Source organism: Crocodylus porosus, unplaced genomic scaffold (assembly GCF_001723895.1).
Source record: "Crocodylus porosus isolate Cpor-Errol unplaced genomic scaffold, CroPor_comp1, whole genome shotgun sequence".
NCBI classification, from domain to species: Eukaryota; Metazoa; Chordata; order Crocodylia; family Crocodylidae; genus Crocodylus; species Crocodylus porosus.
The window spans coordinates 15,207,953-15,226,628 of NW_017728943.1; the positions used below are offsets into that span (position 1 = coordinate 15,207,953).

General features: G+C 47.7%; 1 protein-coding gene across 1 annotated transcript in view; it reads left to right on the forward strand.

Moving 5' to 3' along the window:
- The window catches only part of LSAMP (limbic system-associated membrane protein), a 1,430,869-nt gene that overhangs the window by 418,703 nt on the left and 993,490 nt on the right, over positions 1-18,676 (forward strand). The window lies entirely within an intron of this gene.

Here is an 18,676-nt window from a genome sequence, read left to right on the forward strand (position 1 = left end):
CAGGCCTAATTAACATTACAACAAAAAATGAAAAGGCTGGGATGAAGCACTGTAAAATACAAGTGTGAGCGAACCTAATGGATGTTTGCTGTTCAGTGGGAGGGACTTAGAGCGTGCCTGCACTAATCATTGGGAGTACTTCCCCATGCCCCCTGGGAGGCTTCTGGAGTGGCCTCTCTCCCCAGCCTTTGCACCTCTCTACCCCCACTGGGTTCAGCTCCACAGCTGGCCAGAGGGAGGAGGCAGGGCTGGGATCAGAGGCTATTACTGACTCGGGTAAGCGACAGCCAAGCGGGTGGGGTTGGCCCGGTGCCTGGGCAGAGTAAATAAGCTCAGTTCAAGGCTAGAGCACAGCCCTGTACAATGCCACCTGGGATGCTCTAAGTTAACCCTTGATGGAATCTGGCACATAAAGCCATTGAGGGTTATCTTGAGGGTTATCCATTGAGGGTTATCTTGAAGTTCAGTCTACCATTTTTAAAGTACTGTCAAATCCATGAACGTCTGTTTAGCTATGGCTTTAGAACGCTTTCTGTGCATTTAAAGCGTGATAGGTGTAGTGTTTGTACCCAGCTGTAATGCCTGTTGTTAAAGATTAACTTAGAAATGCAGATATATGCATGCACAAGTATTCCGTGCACTCAGCACACAATGCATGCATGAACACAAGCAGACACATGCATACAGGTGTGCTCACTGCGCGCACACATGCTTACACCTCCTATGCGCTTATCACATGCACATGAGCTTACATCTCATGCTCTGTGTGTGCGTGTGCACACGCACATGTACCCAATCTCTCTCTCTCCTTGCCTGGCTTCTATAGGCACAGATGATGTGTGTTTGTGTGCAGGTCATGGAGTGAATCCTGCTTCATGGATGTTTGCTCAGTTTTCCTGTTGGTATTGAAGTGTTTGTGGATTGAGATCTTTGCTTATGGAAGAAACTCAAGATCTGAAGGGGCTTTACCTCTTTCCATTAGGTCTGTGAAAATGCACACAATTATATTTCGTTAAAAACAAAAAAACCCAACACCCCCCCCCCCCCGAAAAGCCTTGAGGTCTCATTAAATCCAAGATCAATAGGAACATCCCCAGAAAATTAAGGCAAAAATCAAGTGAAAAAAATAGGTTTTGTTAAAATATAAATATTCCCCTGCAGTGTTTGCATCCAACTGCAGTAGTTGAGCTAGTATATGAGAACAGAGGAAGGACGTGTCTGAGTTATTTTTCTCTTGTATAAGTCCAGATGAACATGATGTGCAGGGTTGTCCAAAAAAGAGGAGCTAGCTTCAGCAGACAGGGCAGTGGACTGCAATCTATTAGGTCTGTGTTCTCTTGCCATCTCTACTGATGATATGTCATATGATCTTGGTCAAGTTAGTGCACCTGTCTAGGCTTTTGACCCCTTCCCATTTGTTGTCTCTCCTAATTATACTGTAAACTGTTTGGAGCAGAGATTGTCTCTTAAGGCTATGTTGCAATTACACTTAAGGCACATCAACTGCACATAAAATGTCATCGTCTATGTGTTCAAGCAGTAAACCATACAGTACATGTGCTCATATGATAACAAAGTTAGGACTTTTTGCTGGACGTGTGTCCCCAGATTTGTATGAAGTAACACATGTACAGCTGTCATTGGACTGTTCCACAGAGAGAATGTGAGTTCAAGATCCAGTGTTGTATCAGGGCTGGGACCAACAATAAGCTAAATATCAGTGCTAAGCCAGGCTCTGGGTTCAAGACTCTGCAGTGTGGCAACTGAGACTGACAATCTGCTGATTGTGGATCCCTGCCTCAGCGCTGCATTGAAGCCAGCAGAGCTCAAGCTCACCCCATGGATCTAGTGGCAGGATGAGCATCCTCTCCTGGGCTAGGTCCCCTGTACCTCCATGTGCCTGCTGCCAGTATCCTGGCATGCCAGGGGCAGGCACTCCCAGGCTAGGCATTATTGAGCATGCATAGAGGGTTATGGGCTCTGGGGATGATGGTTTCACATCCTCATAGGTGGATATGTGAGTTCTGATGCAGGGGTCAGTGTCATTGGGGAGGGGGTTCCATTCCTGTCCAGAGAGGGATCCTTCTCTTGTCTCTACTCCACCTTTGACCATTTTCTTACACATGCTTGTGCTCATTTATTTATTGCACTTTGCAAGATCTTACCTTGTACATGTGCCTTCAAGCAGCGGGCATTGCGTCAGATGTTGCATAATCTGAGGCTCTGTGCTGCAGTGCAAGTGGTTGAACCAATGGTACATCCCCAGTTCTTCGTTAGCTCCTTGGAATGTCTGATTCTGGTACATAGGTAATCAAAGCATCGCCACCTTTGCTATGCTTCATCAGCCCCTGGTGGCAAGGACTTGGCTGCTGGGATGTACACTTTTTTCACTGTCAGGGATTTTCTTCAGCCTCTCATTCCACATCTGTAGTTGTCTCCCCTTGGGTGTGGCATCAAAAAGTTGGGTGCTGGTGAGGAAGCTTCTGAGTGACTTCAGACACGTGTGCACTGCAGGATGCTTGTACAGCAGATGTCTCAGATATTCAGTTTCTTTTGATCTTTCTAGAGAGAGCTGAGATCATAGTAAGCATTACCATATGACTGCTCAGAATGCATTCTTACTTTTAATATGGCATCATAATGCTTGCTGAGATTTCAGATACAGCACATGCTAAATATCCCGTGTGCCCAGGCCCTTAGTATGTATATGCACAATAGCTTACATGAGGGTGCCCTGAGCTCAGCTGTGGCCACAGAATGTTACTGCACTGGGGTGATAACTACATGCTTTTGCAGAGCAGTTGACCAAATTAAGGTGTAATCCTGTGACAAGCCCAGCCCCAGCACATTGGCAAGAATGAGACATTGATAGCTGCATGCCCTGCTTCTCCTTTATCAGCTACATACCACTGTGTAATTGCATGTCTTCATTTAATTGAGCAGCCTTTAGGCCAGGAGTGTTCAGCCCTCAGCACATGGGTTAGATCTGGCCTGTGGAGCAATGTAATCCTGCCTCAGGTCTCCCCACAGGTCTGGAAATTTGGCCCCCAAATTTCCAATCCCCATGTAGCGGCATTGGTCCTGGTCAGACTGACCCCATGCAGAGGGAGTGGACACTGTTCTTATGTGAATGGATTGATCGACCTGAGCGGAAAAGGGCCAGCTTGGACCTGCTGGAGCCACATGGGGTGATCAGATCCTGAGTGGGTCAGCACCCGTGCAGCAGGAGCTGGCCAGTCCAGCTAGTGGCCTGAAAAAGTTGGGCATCATTGTTTTTAGGCTGTTAATTTCAGGGACAAAAATAGTGTTCTTTTCTTCAAGTGTCTGGGGAGTGGTTAATGACATTTATGCACTAAGCTTCCAGCCTTTAGGATAGGTGTGATTATAAATAAATAAATACCTAACAGGTTTGGGGGGAATATGGAGTTGGGTCAGAGCTCAGTTGTGCTAGAGCTCAGTAACTTTTTTGTGCATAATTTGTTTGATGACAAATGCAGCTTTGAGTCAGCTGAAATTATTTGTGAATTTGGGTCGAGTTTGACAAAGAGTTTCAGGTAGGGGAACAAATGGGGAAGGAAGTCTTGGGGCTGTCAAAGTGTTTTATTTCAACATTTTTTAAGTAGAACATTTTTGGCTTCCCATTGCAAAAGAATCATTTGTAAAATTGCTAAAACTTTTAAGAAAAAAAACAAAAAGTTTGTATAAAAGTGAAAAAAAGAGAAAATAACACTTCAGTGCCCAAAGATACATGAAGTTTTCTCTTGTTTTTTTCTTTTTCCCCCTGTTCAACTGAGCTGAAACTAAAACTTTTGGGTGTACTCAATCTTTGGCTGCTCCAGCCTCCTGTCTCTTCCCACTCCTGCTTTAAAAAATGTGTACAGTTCTTAACCACATGCTCATATGTGCATACATACCTCTCTCTTGCTGTTTACCAGTTTAATGCCATTTTTGTTTATTCACATTCTTTCTTTTTTTATTTTTATTTTTTGAAGAAACTAAAATTAAATACAAAAGAAATGGATTAAAAGAGCAGTAGAGTGAAATACACTCCCAAGTCAGGAAGTGCCAGAATTATAATAGTGTCTTAGCATGATAACTCTTTTTTCCCCTCTCAGTGCAGAACTGTTTTACTCAGGACCCAGTTTGCATGATGTGCAATAGACAAGGTATGGGGCTGCACCATGAATGAAATGGAGAAAAAGAAATACTGAATAGCAAGTGCCATCCATTCTGGGTTTGGAATAAGGTGGGGTCTTGTAGACAGCAACAGCATGTATTCATGCAGTTAAAGACTACCATAACATGGATGCACAAGGAAGAGAGGTTAAAAGTATAGGGGGAACATTTCCTGACTGCTGCACTTGGTCACTTGAATCCTTTAAATGTTTTTAATATATTGAGCTGGTTTACAGGACTGTAAGAGCTAATATATATCAAACCTTGAGACAGATCAAGTGACTGGACCACCAGGATCTTCCACACAGGAGGACCCTAGGACTAGCAACAGACATTCAAAAGCTCTGAGCCTGAATTGATTCAATCTTTGCAAGTTAGTCTAACCTGGCTGTGGATTTACAAACTGGTTTAGCCTAGACATCCCAGAAAGGCAGGCACATGCCTGCAATGGCTCAGGCTAGAAGCTGGGGGTGCTAGAGCAAACCACCCTTCCCTTCTATAGTGCTGAGCTGAAGGAGGGGTGTGGCTAGGCCCTGGTAGGATGCTCTGATTAGGGAGGGGTCCCCTCCCCCTTCTGAGCATCCCAGCCAGAAGTGGATAACACAGTGTTTATCACCCCTAACTCATTGTTTATCACCCCATCAGAAATTAGATCCTGTCTCCATTAGTTCAAACTCTTCTTAGACAGCTTTTCCAAGGAAGTAATGGAGGGATGTTACCAGCTACCTGTTGTTTCATTCCAAAAAGCCCTAAGGTGACACAGTCCTGTCTGCCTTTATCCCGTTTCCTACATGGACATAGCCAGCATGTGGCATGGTAGCTAATGCTGATAGGTATCTGTAAGGAAGAGTGGGGAGGGGGGAATCCCTGCTTGAGCAGGCAGTGGTTAAGGCAGGGGAAGGCAGAATACTGGAGACCTCGCCATTCACGGAGGATATGTTCTGGAGATACCCGCAAATGGCAAAATCCACAAATACTGGGGCTCCCTGTCAGATCCCACAGCTGCCCCCTGCTCCCTGCCCCATTGTTCTCAGGGCTCTTCTGCAGCGCCTGGGAACTGACTCTGATGCTCTGAGCGCCGCTGCGGCTGCCTCCCTCTCTGTCCCCAGGACTCCCCTGCAGTGCCTGGGGACCAACCCCTTCCCCCTGCCCCGAGTGCTGCCACAGCTGCCTCCAAGGGAAAAGATGCTGCCACCATCACCTCCCTCCATGTCCCTGGCACTTGCTCTCCACCTGCCTCCTAGCTCTGCACTCCCTCGTGAATATTTGAATCTGCAAACCTGGAGTTCACGAATAGTGAGGGTTTCCTGTATGGCCTGCAAGCCAGATCCAGCCTGCCAGGCTATTCTATCCAGCCTGAAAAATTTAGAAAATTAATATTTTATTTGTTCCTCGCAGCTTGTCAAAGATGACAGGATCGGGGCAGTAGGACCCAGGGGGAGCCTCCAGCAGGATCAAGGCTGCAGAAACAAGTCCAGCCTAACCCGGCCCCTTGCCTCAGCAGATCCCCTTGCCCAGCAGGGGCTTCTGGAGGCTTTTGGCCTGGGGCTGCTCCTGCCTCCCTGTGCTGAGGGAAATGCAGATAAGGAGGAGGAGGAGGGGAAGGAAGCAGAGGATGACTGTGGGTGATCACCCCTGTCCTCGGGGCCAGGCAAGCCAGCTCCTGCAGTCCTGGAGCTGGGACCCACGTGGTGCCGGCGGGGAAAGTGGGGGGCAGGCAGGGGGGAAGGGACAGGAGCAGGTGCACAGAGCTCATTAACAGCCAGGTGGGAGTGGAGGCCCCATGCTGGTGCACTGGGGTCAAAGCCAGCAGGGCCCAGAGCAGGTCAGCAGAGGCATGGGGCCAGGCTGCCCAGGGGTCTGTGGAGCTGGGCTGTGCTTCACCAGGAGGGATCCAGGGGAGCCAGTGTACTGGGGCCAGCACCAGAGGGGCCCAGAGTGGGGACAGCAGGAGCCTGGGGCCAGGGTGCCAGGGTCTATGGAGCTTCACCAGGAGGGAGCCAGGGGAGTCAGTCTTAGGTGGAGGGGGAGGGTTTGCCTACAGCCTGCCCTTCCCTCTCCCAGTGCTTTTCCAGGCCCAGGCACTGTGCTCCTGGTCCTGGGGCACTGGCACAGCCCCACACTCCCCTTCACTGCCACTTTCTCCTGTTTTCCACTGCTGCCCTGCTGCATTCTTGTCCCTCTGCTCACTGCTCCTGCCATCCTCAGTGCTGGAGCTAGGACCCATGTGGTGGTGGGCAGCGGGGGAGCAGTGGGAAATGGCTGTGGGAGGTGGGGGGATGAGGCAGCGAGCGGGTACATGGAGTGCAGCAACAGCTGGATGGGAGTGCAGTGCCGTGCTAGTGCACTGGGATCAGCACCAGCGGGGCCCAGAGCAGGGTGGCAGGAGTGCGGTGCCTGGCTGCCAGAGATCTATGGAGCAGGGCTGGCTCCACTGTCTCCATCCTGGTGCAGTGCGGCCCAGCTTCACAGATCCCTGGCAGTCCAACCCTGCGCTCCTGCCGCCCTGCTTTGGGCCCCGCTGGCACTAGCCCTGGTGCACCTGTGTGGCCCTGAACTCCTGCCTGGCTGTTGTTGTGCTCACTGCACCTTCCTCCTGGCTGCTGCAGTCATTTCCCCACCCTCTACCTCACCCATCCCTTCCCAGCTGCCAGGTGTCACCACCACATGGGTCCCAGCTCTAGCGCCAGGGATGGCAGGAGCATCTGGGACATGGTGCTGGAGCAGTGGGGCAGGGATGTGGCAGGGCATCAGTGAAAGACGGGGAGAAGTGACAACAAGAGGGAGTGTGGGGCCATGCCAGTGTCCCAGGGCCAGGAGCAGCAGGAGTGCAGCATCCAGGCCTGGAGGAGCACTGGGTGAACTCTGCCTACCACAGGGGGGTGCAGGCTGCAGGCAAACCCTCCCCTCCATCCAAGTCACAAGTCTCCACAGCCCTCACACCCCTCCCCCCACAAAACCTCCCCCCACAAAACCTACACAGCTATACTCACCTACCCGCAATGTACAAGAGTAAGATTTCATTTTAAGCTATAATACTATCACCTCTATGTATACTATACACACACATACATGTAAATCAAGACAGAAATATTTTTTTGAGATGAAATGAATGAATGTAGTAGTGCACATTTGATTTTTGGAATTTAATTTGGTATTTTTCTGGCTCAGAGATGGCAAAACCCCTTTGCTGAAAGGAGTACTTCTGGGAGGCAAGGGGAGGGACTTTTGGTGGCAAAGGTCAGGGTTTAGGAGGTCCCAAGATGGCGACCAGGGGGCCAGGGCACATATCAAGGGGCGGGACTACCCACGTGGCCCTCGGTGGCTTGTCAAAACTCTAAGTGGCCTTCCAACCCAAATAATTGCCTGCCCCTGGATTAGGGGGAGGGGGAGCAGGAGGAAGCCAGGCAGACCCTGCTGTATCTGCAGTCTTGGCTGGTACTCCAGCCAGGGAGCAGAGGGGAGAGGCCAGCCCAGCTCTCTGGAACAGAGAGCCCTGCCCAGCCCAGAGAGCATGCTGGGATGCTGGGAGACTCTGATTTAACTTAAACCAGGAAGGGGCCTGGGACAGACATTGCATAAACCCGTTTGACCCAAATCGGTTAAGTCTAATACTGCCTTCAACCAGGTTTATCTCAAACTGGTTTCAGCCATTTTCAAACTGGTTTATGCGCACATCTATTCTATTTACAGGTGTAAATCAGTTTTGGATCACTTAAATTGGTTTATGTATAATGTCTGTCCCTAGCCTAAGAGCTGATATATGTAAATATAGAAAAGCTCTTAGGCTTTTTTCTATACATCTCAAACCTTTAGACAAATCAAGTGGCTGACCCAACAAGGTCTTCCACACAGGAGGACCCTAAACATTGTGTTTTGCTGGAGTCTCCCTGCAAGGGACTGATTATATGAGGTGGTAGGGAGGTGAAGGAAAGTTCTCCCCTTCTTTCACCCCCAGTTCTTCAGGCCCACAAAGGGGTTTTTTGTTTGTTTGTTTTTAAAACCCTTTGCTGTCAGTGACATCAGAAGTATTGCACCTGCCTTCCCTGTGCTGATGGAATCCTTCTAGCAGCTGTGGCTCCTTGCAGCCCTCCAGGCCTGGGGGAGGGAGTTGCTGTTGTTAACTTATGGCATGTATGTTGGGCTGCCGTGTACATGTGGTTTGGGATGTGCTAGGCTAGAAAGTGAGATTAAATACAAGCAGTTTGGTGTTGTGTTTTTCCGCCCCCTGCCCACCCCCCAGCACTTCAGTTCCATCCATTCAGGAAATCTGTATGTACATACAGGTCTCAGCTGGCTTCCCCCTCAAGCTCCCACAGAAATTTAGAGCTCCATCTGCCTAAGAAATAAGGATTTCTGCAGGCACAGGAGGCTCCTTTTTTGCATCTGACCCATTTCCCTCCACTGGCAAACCTAGCTCAACTAGTCATTGCTGCCTTCCTTTATTTCTAACAGCAGACTTTCAGTGTTGAGGGGATTTGTAATTATCCCCCCCCACACACACTCTGTAAAACCTTAGTGCATCCTGCGATTGCAGTTGAGCCATATGTTCTTTTAATAATTTCAGGCATGGACATCTTAAAAGTGAAAGAATTGTAAAATCCAAATTTATGTTTCCCTGTTAACTGCTGATTATTTACCCTCCTTCCTTCCCCCACTTTCTCTTTACATACACAATGAAAATACAGTTTCTTTTGAGGCTCCTTCCTTCATTCTTATATACTAGCTCAACTACTGCAGTTGGTTGGAAACACCGCAGGGAAATATTTATATTTCAACAAAACCCATTCTTTTTTCACTTGATTTTTGCCTTAATTTTCTGGGGACATTCCTATTGATCTGGTATTTAATGAGACCTCAAGGCTTTTCAGGGTTTGGTTTTGTTTGTTTGTTTGTTTGTTTTTTAACAAAACCTAATTTTTTAAGGCTAGTTCTGTCTGTCAGTGACTCTTTAATGGAGGGCACAGTACATATTATAGATAGCCTATTTGGCTATTTGCCTTGCATACAGCCATTGGAGAAATGTAACCTTGTTTCACCATGCATTCTCCCAGCTGGTGTTTTTCAGAGCTGTCACACAACCCAACAGCAAACCCCACACTGCTCCTAGTCTTTGATTTGTACGGGGTAACATTGACTGGCTGCCAGTCATGTAGGGTCCAGGAAAAAGACGGATGTAATACTTCCCAGCATACCGATAAAATGAAAGACGTGTTGCATGCTGACTTTGTGCTGTGTAGTGCTTGGGGCAGAGTGTGGCATTGCATGGCACTGCAGTATGTAGTTGTGCCTGTGACAGTCTTGTTACTCTGCTGTCATATTTTGCACGCAATAGTCTACAGCAGGCCTACCCTCCATGGTTGTGTAGTGTGCTCACTTGCCTTTCTCCAAGGTTCCTCAGTGTCAGTTCTGGTCCCTTTCTTGGGATGACTTTGTTGGGTGCAACCAAGGGAAAATTACACCTGGAGGATTCAGATCTCATGTCCGCCCCTAGAATTGAAAAGTTTAATTCTGTAGCAGAGGCTGCCCATGCTTGCTTCTTTCTTCAATGTCTGTATTATTTTTGTTGCTCAGTGAGTATGGCCTGGGTTGTAGTTGCTCTATGGGAGCAGTTCCCTGATTCCAAAAGAAACGTAGGAGTTGGTCAGTCAGTCACTGCTATCCTGCTCTGTGCCTCCTACCTCTGCAATTTGCCCCCTACACAAAAACCTGATGCTGGCTCCACCTTCGCCTCTCATGGCAGAGGTGTGCAGAGCCTTCTCTTGACTTTCCTTTCCCCCTCTCTTCCTCCTTATGGGAAAGAGAGACAAGTTTTCTCAGTCTGAGATTTAATTCAGTCTCTTTAAACTCTATCCTGTCTACTGGCCAAGATGTGCCTCATGAAAAGCCAGCTTCAAGGTAGGGAGCACTGATTATCTGCTCAGCTGCTCCTCAGTGCAGGTCTTGATGTTCAGTAGATGCACAACACTTGAAGGCTACAAATGATATGTTTAAGACACCTTGGGCTGGACATGGCCTTTCAGTTACCTGAGTAATATGCTCTCTGCAACACTGTTAGAGATGCTCATCTCATAAATGGATACTGTGGTTATGAGGGAGAGGTGCATGTACTGAGCTGAGAACTAGACTCTAAGAATTCCTCACATATGATCTCGGCTCTGTCCTGGCCTACCCTCAAGTTAATTAACTTCTCTGTCTGGGTCTGTAAATGAGGGTTGACAGTACACCCCTCACAGATGTGCTGTTAGGATCAGTTAGCACCCTTTCAAATGCTGGGAAGATGAGATACCTCCTTGTAATGAGTTGCAATCTCCTATACACAAAGACAGCATTTATCACCAGGGAGAAAGCCCAGGAACTGCTGTACCAAAGGCATAAAACCTTCTACCATTTGAGCAGAAGCAGCTACTCTATTAGCTATCAATAAAAAAGATCTATTTTTCTGTTAGACCAGAAAAATAGATGAGGATGTGATCTTGCACCGAGTGAGACTGGGTTTTTTAGCTTAGTGGAACAGAGTAAGGGCAACATTGCCTGCTTTTGAAGATCACACTTCCAGTTAGTGTGTTACATTGTATAATGCAGTGGTTCTTGACCTTTTTTAGACTCGAGGCACTGCTCAGAAAATGGCAGGTCTTAGTTTTCACCGATTTTTTTTTTTTTTTTTTTTTTTTGACTACTGAAAAAAACAGAACGGTTCTTCTAGTCCAGAGAGGTCAGAATAGTTCTGATGTTTTCTGCTTGAGATCTCTAAGCTTATCTTGTGAATTATGTTTGCATACCTACCACTGCTAGCTTTGTGTGGCATCCTGTGATACCCTTGAAAAGATTTCAAGGCACCTGGGGTGCCACAGCAACCTGACTGAGAATCAATGGTATAGTATAAGTACTTACACAATCCCCAGGGCCAAGCCTCATGCTTTTCTGGCGCCTTTCCTGATACAGACCTCACTAGTCTTCTTTCCAGACCAGAGTGCACAGCAGCACATCCTTTTGAGTGTATTTGGAAAAATGTTGGATGCAACCACAACAAGCAATGACTTCTCAAAAGCAGTTTCATCTTTATCTTACAGTTAAGCCCAGAGCCCTCCACTAAGATCAGGGTGCCCTTGGGCTAAGTATTATATAAACATCTCGTAAAACAGTTTCCATCCAGCATGCTTAAAATCTTCTTGCCTTTATTTGAGGTCTCTTTTCTAGGTTTCAGCACTCAATCCCCAGTTCTCTTGGCAGCAGAGGTGTTCAGTTCTGATTGTCGGATTTATTTTATAATTGACTAAGTATATATGCATTCCTGTCCTTGATAAGGGTTGAATCATTTTTGCTCATACTTTCTAAAAATATTCACCTTTGGACACAGGCCAAGCCTGCCAAATGTTTAGTTCAAAAGGTGGAAGTTTCAGAAAGTTTTATAAGCAACTGAAGAGAGAAGGGACATTGTTATGCATCCTTAACTGTAGCAGATGCTGCTGCTATTACACTGCAAGCCAGACTGGTTGAAGTAGAACAAAGGGGCCCAGGTGGTTGTTGGAAAGCCTTTTATTAGCTTTCTTATTGTGTCGCAGACCTGGTCCCCAGGCATGGGTCATAGAAGCCTAGGGGCTGTTCCAATTTGTACTTTCTGATAATGGTTCTAAATGGCAATACAGAAGGCTTTGCCCCTCCCCGCTGCCTTGGTGGAGCTTTGGATTGAAAGCTGTGGAGAGGGAAGCATAGGAACTGGGTCTTTGGGATAATCCCCTTCAGGGATGTTAAGCCAAGGAAAATGGTGAACAAAATACAGATCCTGACTTGCACCTGATGCTGAGCTTTGCATTGATGTGAGGAACTACCAGATTCAGGGTGTCAGATATAGGATGGAGAGCCCAGTCCAGAAGGTGTGACTCCAGATCTGACACTATAAACCATTTAGCTCCTATGCTGTAGTTCACACTAATTCCCAAAAGTAGTAGCTATACTGAGATATATACAGAAAGGTAGATGTGTATATAATGTGTGTGTACACACACACTCTTGCCCCCCCCCCCCCCGCTCTCTCTTCATTGTCTGTGGGACAGGAAGCCCCTTTACATAGTCAAACCTTTGTGAGAAATTGCAAGAGAGAGAAAGAATGAACACAAATTTAGATCCATGGTAGTTGCATGCTGTAACTTTAAGTTTGGTGGCAGCTGTATTTAATGGCAAGTTGGATATTATTCCATCTGACTGACCCCACTACTGTCAGCATCAGCTGTCTTGCAAGCAGAGAATCCTAGTGGAGAAAGATCATGCTGTCTAGGGACACTTCCAGGCTCGTGGACTCGTTCAGAGTCTCAGGCCATGTAGAAACAGCTGTGACCCTCCCCATGGGGAAATGTTGGGAGGCCATATGCAGGAGCTGTATGCTGCTCCTGTGCATCTTGCAATTGGCTGACAGGAGGGGATTTAAAGGGAGGGACCTCTTCCAATCCTGGGGGTTTGTGTGACTCCCGTTTCCATAACAACTTGCTTGAGGTCTCCTCTTCATGTTCCAGTGTTATCTTGTCATGTCACTCTCAGAACTTGACTTGCCATAACAACAAAATGCATCTGAACGGCAGCTTGATTGTCTCTGGGAGCTGGAGCTGCTTTATTTTGCTGAGGAGATGAATTATTTTTCACCAAGACAAGTGGAATGTAAACCTGTAATATTGATATCTACTATTTTTAACCTGAAGTATCTGAAAGCCAAGAGGTGTAAGCCGGAGATGGAGATGGAGTTGCTAGCTCCATCTCCTGTGCACTATGCAGCCCTCCTGGGTGCACCTGCAGTCTGACTTGCTCTCTCACTTTTATGTAGAGGCTAGCCTCCCACCTCTCCCACTCCCTGAGGCTTTCCTGTGTCCCTCAGTTCTGACCTCCATTTATGTCCTGCTGCCTTCTGCAAATCAAAGCTTTTGGCCCTGGCCTCACCTGCACTTTATGATATTCCAGGAATGGCACTGATACCAATATATCTCAGTCTCTACCTGTTAGCTCCTCTCTTCTTCCACTGCTGGCTAGTTGGATATGCCCATAGGAAAGGAAAGTCCAGTGCTTTTACACTGCCCTTTCCCAGGCCCCTTACAGGGTATAGTAGAGGGTATAGCTGGAATACCGTTTGCCTTGTTCTTAAGCAGCTGTGGCAAAGCTAGCATAGATCACGGCAGCCTAAAGGTGGTTTTGATTTGTACTGGGGAAGACTGCATGCTGCAGGAGAGCATGCTGGTAGTTTAGAGCACCTTTGCACCCACCACTCCTGAGTTTTGCACACTTTGCATATCCTCAGCTGGTAGGATTGTGGCCTTCCTTACCAACCTGATGATGCATTAAAGGAGCTGTATAGTCATAGTATGACCATGGCTTGTGAGTACTGTCAGTGAGGTACTGATGCTCATTAGTTCCTTCCTCCCCTCCCCTTTGACCCTTCCGTTGTGGGAAAACTGTTATTAAATTGGAAAATAAAACCCTGGCTGCTATTTCCAGATTTCATACTACCTTTTTTTTGTATCATCATAGCTCAGTCACTGCCCTTCGTACCTGTTTCCTTTCTCTGTAAAAACTAGAATGATCTTTCAGTGGGTAGCTGTGAGACTAAGCTGGCTGTTCAATTGCTCTGGGCACCTCAGACAGAAGGTGCACCAAGGCCCCAAAATTATGGGGCTGTTGTCTTTGCTGCCATTCCTGAAAGGCAGACCCCAGGAGGTACAGCTTGGAGGGGCCATAGTGGCATAAAAATGGCCTTTGTGCCATCCAGATGCTGCATACCCTAAGGAGTCCGGGAGAAGTTAAAGCAGCCTTGGGACCAACTTCATGCTATAGCAGACTCTCCAGGGTTGTCAGCAGGCACTACTGTGGACTTATGCTTCTCCTGCACACTGAGGCTTCTCCTCTGGGTCTTAGCGATGGAGTGGCATGCAGAGACCAGAAGGGGTGTCTACCCCTTCTCCCATCTCTCATTCATCTCGCCCCCCTTCCTCCATGGACTCTTGTTTTCTGTGCTTGTCACTGGGGAAACTTAGAATGCAAAAAAGGAGAGCCATGAAATGAGGCTGGCATTGAAGTAATAAATTTAATTCTGAAATAAACGATACCTGTGGGTAATACATTTGAAATTGCTGTGTTCCTTGGTAACGGGATATAATTACAAGTACCACAAGATCTGCAGGGCAACCGTACAATTATCACCCTCATTGTTAAGTTTCAGTGAAAGCGTTGCCACAATGTTGCCACAATTCAGTAGCACAGAATGGGGAACTTACTGGAGAGATAACAGTGGTTTAGCAAATGTTTCTTTGTAAGCTTTTTCCACACTGAGCCCTCTTTTTCCTTTTTCCCATTTGGCAATCCGAAAATGCACAATATGCTATGATTAAATCCACCCAGCTACAATGCATCAGAATCTCAGTGAGGTTACTGGAGGGTTCCCTTAGTAACTAGCAAGAAATGAGCGATGAGTGATAGGACTACATTATACAAGCAGGCAGGTCATCTTGTGTTACTGTATAGTTCTATAGTAATTAAAGGCTATTGAGTGATATTGCTACACTGTAACCATAGGGAGGTCCCTTTGTGTCCCTGCATAGTTCCATAGTAATTACTGAGTAATGAGTGATGGTGTTATAAGGCTGCAGCAGGCTGCTTACCATTTTTCACTGCAAAGTATTGTTCTAGCATAATCAGAGGGTAATGTCCTAATTGTCACCACAACGTTGCAGCAGGGACCTAGCTGTGTTGTTCCTCCATTGTTCCCTAGTAATTATGAGGCAGGGGCGGTTGTTGTGTTGAGATCCATAGATCCGGAGGAGGCTGGTTACTTATTAGAGAGAGAAGCCTCTTGGGCCAGATGCTCAGCTGATGCAGGCTGTTGTGATAAAGTGACATCAGTGGGGCTTTTCTGGTGGATACCAGCTGGGGATCTGGCTTGTGTGCTGAGCCCACCACTGTGTCTCCTGTGGTTGAGCAATGGCTAGCACCCTGGGTTGGATGTGTTGGGGTTTTTTTTTCCAGCTGTAGGAAGAATTCTTGGGGTTCCCTGCCCTCCCCCCACCCCCCAAGTGAAAAGACAGGGCTTGGCATGGGCTGCAGAACCTACTAGAGACACTGGGGAAATATATCAATGAGCCACTGCTGCACTCCATGCTGCAAATTGCACAGAGCTGGTTTGTAGCTATCTTGGGTATGTCTGCACTGCACAATGTTTCCATCTCTGACTGCAGCGTAGACATGCCTTCAGTGGACCCAAGTGTGACCTTTTCCTTCCCTTTTGTCAGTAGGCTGATTGTTGCCTTGCTGAGTCACTACTTGGACAAAAACTGAGTAACGTTTCCAGGACTGTTCTTCTAGTGATTCTCAACCAGGGCTGCTTGTAGACAACACCTTTTAGCAGGTTTAAAGTGGGTTAAATGCCTTTTGCACTGCTTTAATGTCTTGCTGTTTGCACATTTGGCGGTGTATTGCATGTGAATTCCAGCCGCTGTAGCACATTTGATGTTGCAATGCACCTTAAATGACTTTGGGGTGCTGCAAAGTAAAACACCTCCAAGGTGTTTTAGTTTCCTACTCTACAGCCACGAGGGAAGCACTCAGTTCTGTGTGGCTCAGGACCTATGCAGGAAGACTGTGCAGGTAGCCTGGCAAGGCAGACTCCACAGAAGTGTAAAAAAAGAAAGGAAAAAAAAAGCGGGGAGCCTGATCTCTCTCTCTCTCTCTCTGTTTCTCTTCCCCCCTCCCCAAGCCTGCCTGCCTAAGCTGCATGGGGGCACAGTGTTTCCCTCCACAACTGCAGTGCCCTCCAGAACTGCCTGAGCCAGGTGCCTGCAGGTGGGTGCTGTGCGGTGTGGGGGGTGGCCATTGCTGCCATGGAGGGAAGCACCAGCCTCCCCACCCAAAACTCAGGGACCAAAACTCGGGGACCACGCTGCCTGGTAGCAGCTCGCTCTCCCCTTCCTGCCACTGGAGAGGCAGGTAGGGATTGGGCTCTGACACATGTGTACATGACATAGGGGTTTACTTCGCCCTAAACTGAAGCAGTGTTTTTAAAAACTTCAATTTAGGGAGAATTAAACTCCTGTATCATCTAAAAATGCCCCACGACACTGCAAAATTCTTTCAAGGGTGTCTTGCAGTACAAACACTGTTAGATGTGCAAGCACCTTCACATGATACACAAGATAAATCCAGAGATTACAAATAGGTATTCATGGTGTCAAAGTCTTCCTGACTTGTTATGGTCTTTGAGATATTTGTAACAGAAAAATTGCTTTGTTATTTTTTCATAGATAAAAAGCAAATGAAAGCTGAGAGCTAGCATTTCCTGAGGCATGTCTAGAGTCTGAAAAGGTTGAGAACCACTGCTCTAGGTGGAAGAAAATGGAACTCTAGCCAATGCTCCAACTCCAAGAGCAGAAATACAGCACTGCCTAGTAGGACAGCCCAGATCCTCAGCTGGCCTCTATCAGAAAAGTTCCACTGATATTGATCTAGCCAGGGTGATTTTATACTAGCTGTGAGGGTCTGATCTCAAAGACTTCTGTTTCTAATAATTAACCAATCTCTTCCAGATTTAGATCCCTTAACACAAAAACCACCCCCTGCTACCATCTCATAATTGGTGTAAAACAGTGGTGCAATACACTGCTCTGTCCCTGCTGGTATGCTGTAGCAACAATTAGGAATGTATTCTCCTGTTGTTACAGAACAATACTGTGCAGAGCACAACAGTAGTTCAGTGCTAGCTTATTCTCTGTCTGCATGAGTGGCAGTCGTGCCTTGACTGCACTGTACTCAAACCTAAAGTCCCTGCTTCCCTCTATAGCAGTGGTTCTCAGCCTATTTCCCATAGTGGGCCATACTAGCAGCTCGCAATGTGTTCTATGGGTGCAGCCCACATAACTTGCTTCCTGTGTATCCATTTAAAAATGTTCTAACAGGATGTCACATGGACCACTGCAGTGTGCTGATTTGGGCTGCAGGTGGCCTGTGGGCTGAGAATCACTGCTGTATACTATGCAGTGCCATCACCGAACACAGAGTCTCTTCTCTCTTCATTTTGTGGGCCAGCACTCTCTGGGTGTCATGTCCTGCATTTCTTATTGTTTTTCATGCGGCCTCTTTTTCAGAGGAACTGAAAGTGACTGAAGCAGGGTTTAGTCCTCAGGGTTTTATTCTATGCCCCCTAAATTGAAACAGTGGGCTTTTAATTGAAACCCACCATTTCCATTTTTCCATCATGTTACAGTGAGGGGCCCAATCCTTTTTTGCCAGAGCCTGCCTATGGCCGGGGGGGCAATGTGCAAGTAGGCCGAGTGGCTCCTGAGCTGCAGGGGGACCTGGTCCTTCCCTCTGTGGTGGCAGTGCCTTCCAGGCTGCCTTGGTGGACTGCTAGCAAGCCAGGATGGAGACAGCACCCGGCACAATCCAGCTGTTCCCAAGGCTGCCCAGGGAGAAGAGCCCAGCGGATTTTCAGCAGGTGGGCTCAAGGTAGAGTTGGATTGGGCTGAGTGTTGCCTCCAAGCTGGCCCACTAATAGCCTACCCGGGTGGCTCCAGGGGGTGCCACCACCACGGAGGGAAGATTTGGGGCCTCCACAGCTCAGGGGCTGCTTGGCCTACCAGTAGGTCAACCCCCAACTGTGGGAGAGGTGGGGAGGCTCTGTTGGGGGAAAAAGAGAAATCAGGCCTCTCGCCACTTATGCCTCCAGCAGGATGCCTGGGCCTGCCCAGGAATGGGCTGGCTTGCCCTTGGGGCAGTTTGGGAAGGCAGCTGGAGTGTGGCTGGGTTTGCTGGTGGCTGGAGAAGGTGATGGGGTTGGAGCACAGGGCACTGAAAGTCCGGGCAGGTTGCTAGCTGGCCAGGTGCTGCTCCAGCTTGGGGGCTCCTGATCCAACACTTCCAAGAGCCCACCCAGGCTCTTGTGCCCTGTGCACCATCCCCACCATTTTCTCCAGCCACCCTCCTGCTGCCTTCCTGCATTGCCCCAGGGGCATGCCAGCCCATTCCTGGGTGGCCCCGGGTTTCCCTGCTGGCTCCAGGAGCCTGCTTCAAGCAGAAGTGGCGGGGGCCCAATCCTTTTTTTTTTTTTTTTTTTTTTAGTGGAGTCTGCCTGTCTCTCCTCTGGGGGAGTGCGGGGGCTAAGCTGACATCTATGTTGTTACAATGTGCAATGTTGCAAACTAAACTACATAACATACAGATGTAGTTTAGTTTGCAACAATGCAAACTCATCTAAAACCCCCAAAACTGGTGCACGTGTAATGTGTGATGCCATTAAGCCACACAAATGACCTTTTTTTTCATGTGTACGTCATGATGGTCATCAAGTGTACAAGCACCCTTAGAGGACAAATCCTGTTCCACTTAGTGGGCATCTAAATGAATTTAGTTGTCTAGGTGAGATTCTATACCATCCTCCTCTGGTCCTTGAAAATCCATTAATGTGTCAACTTCGGTAATATGTCATCATCTGACCTTTAACGGTGAGTCCAAAGGAAAAAAAGCCAGG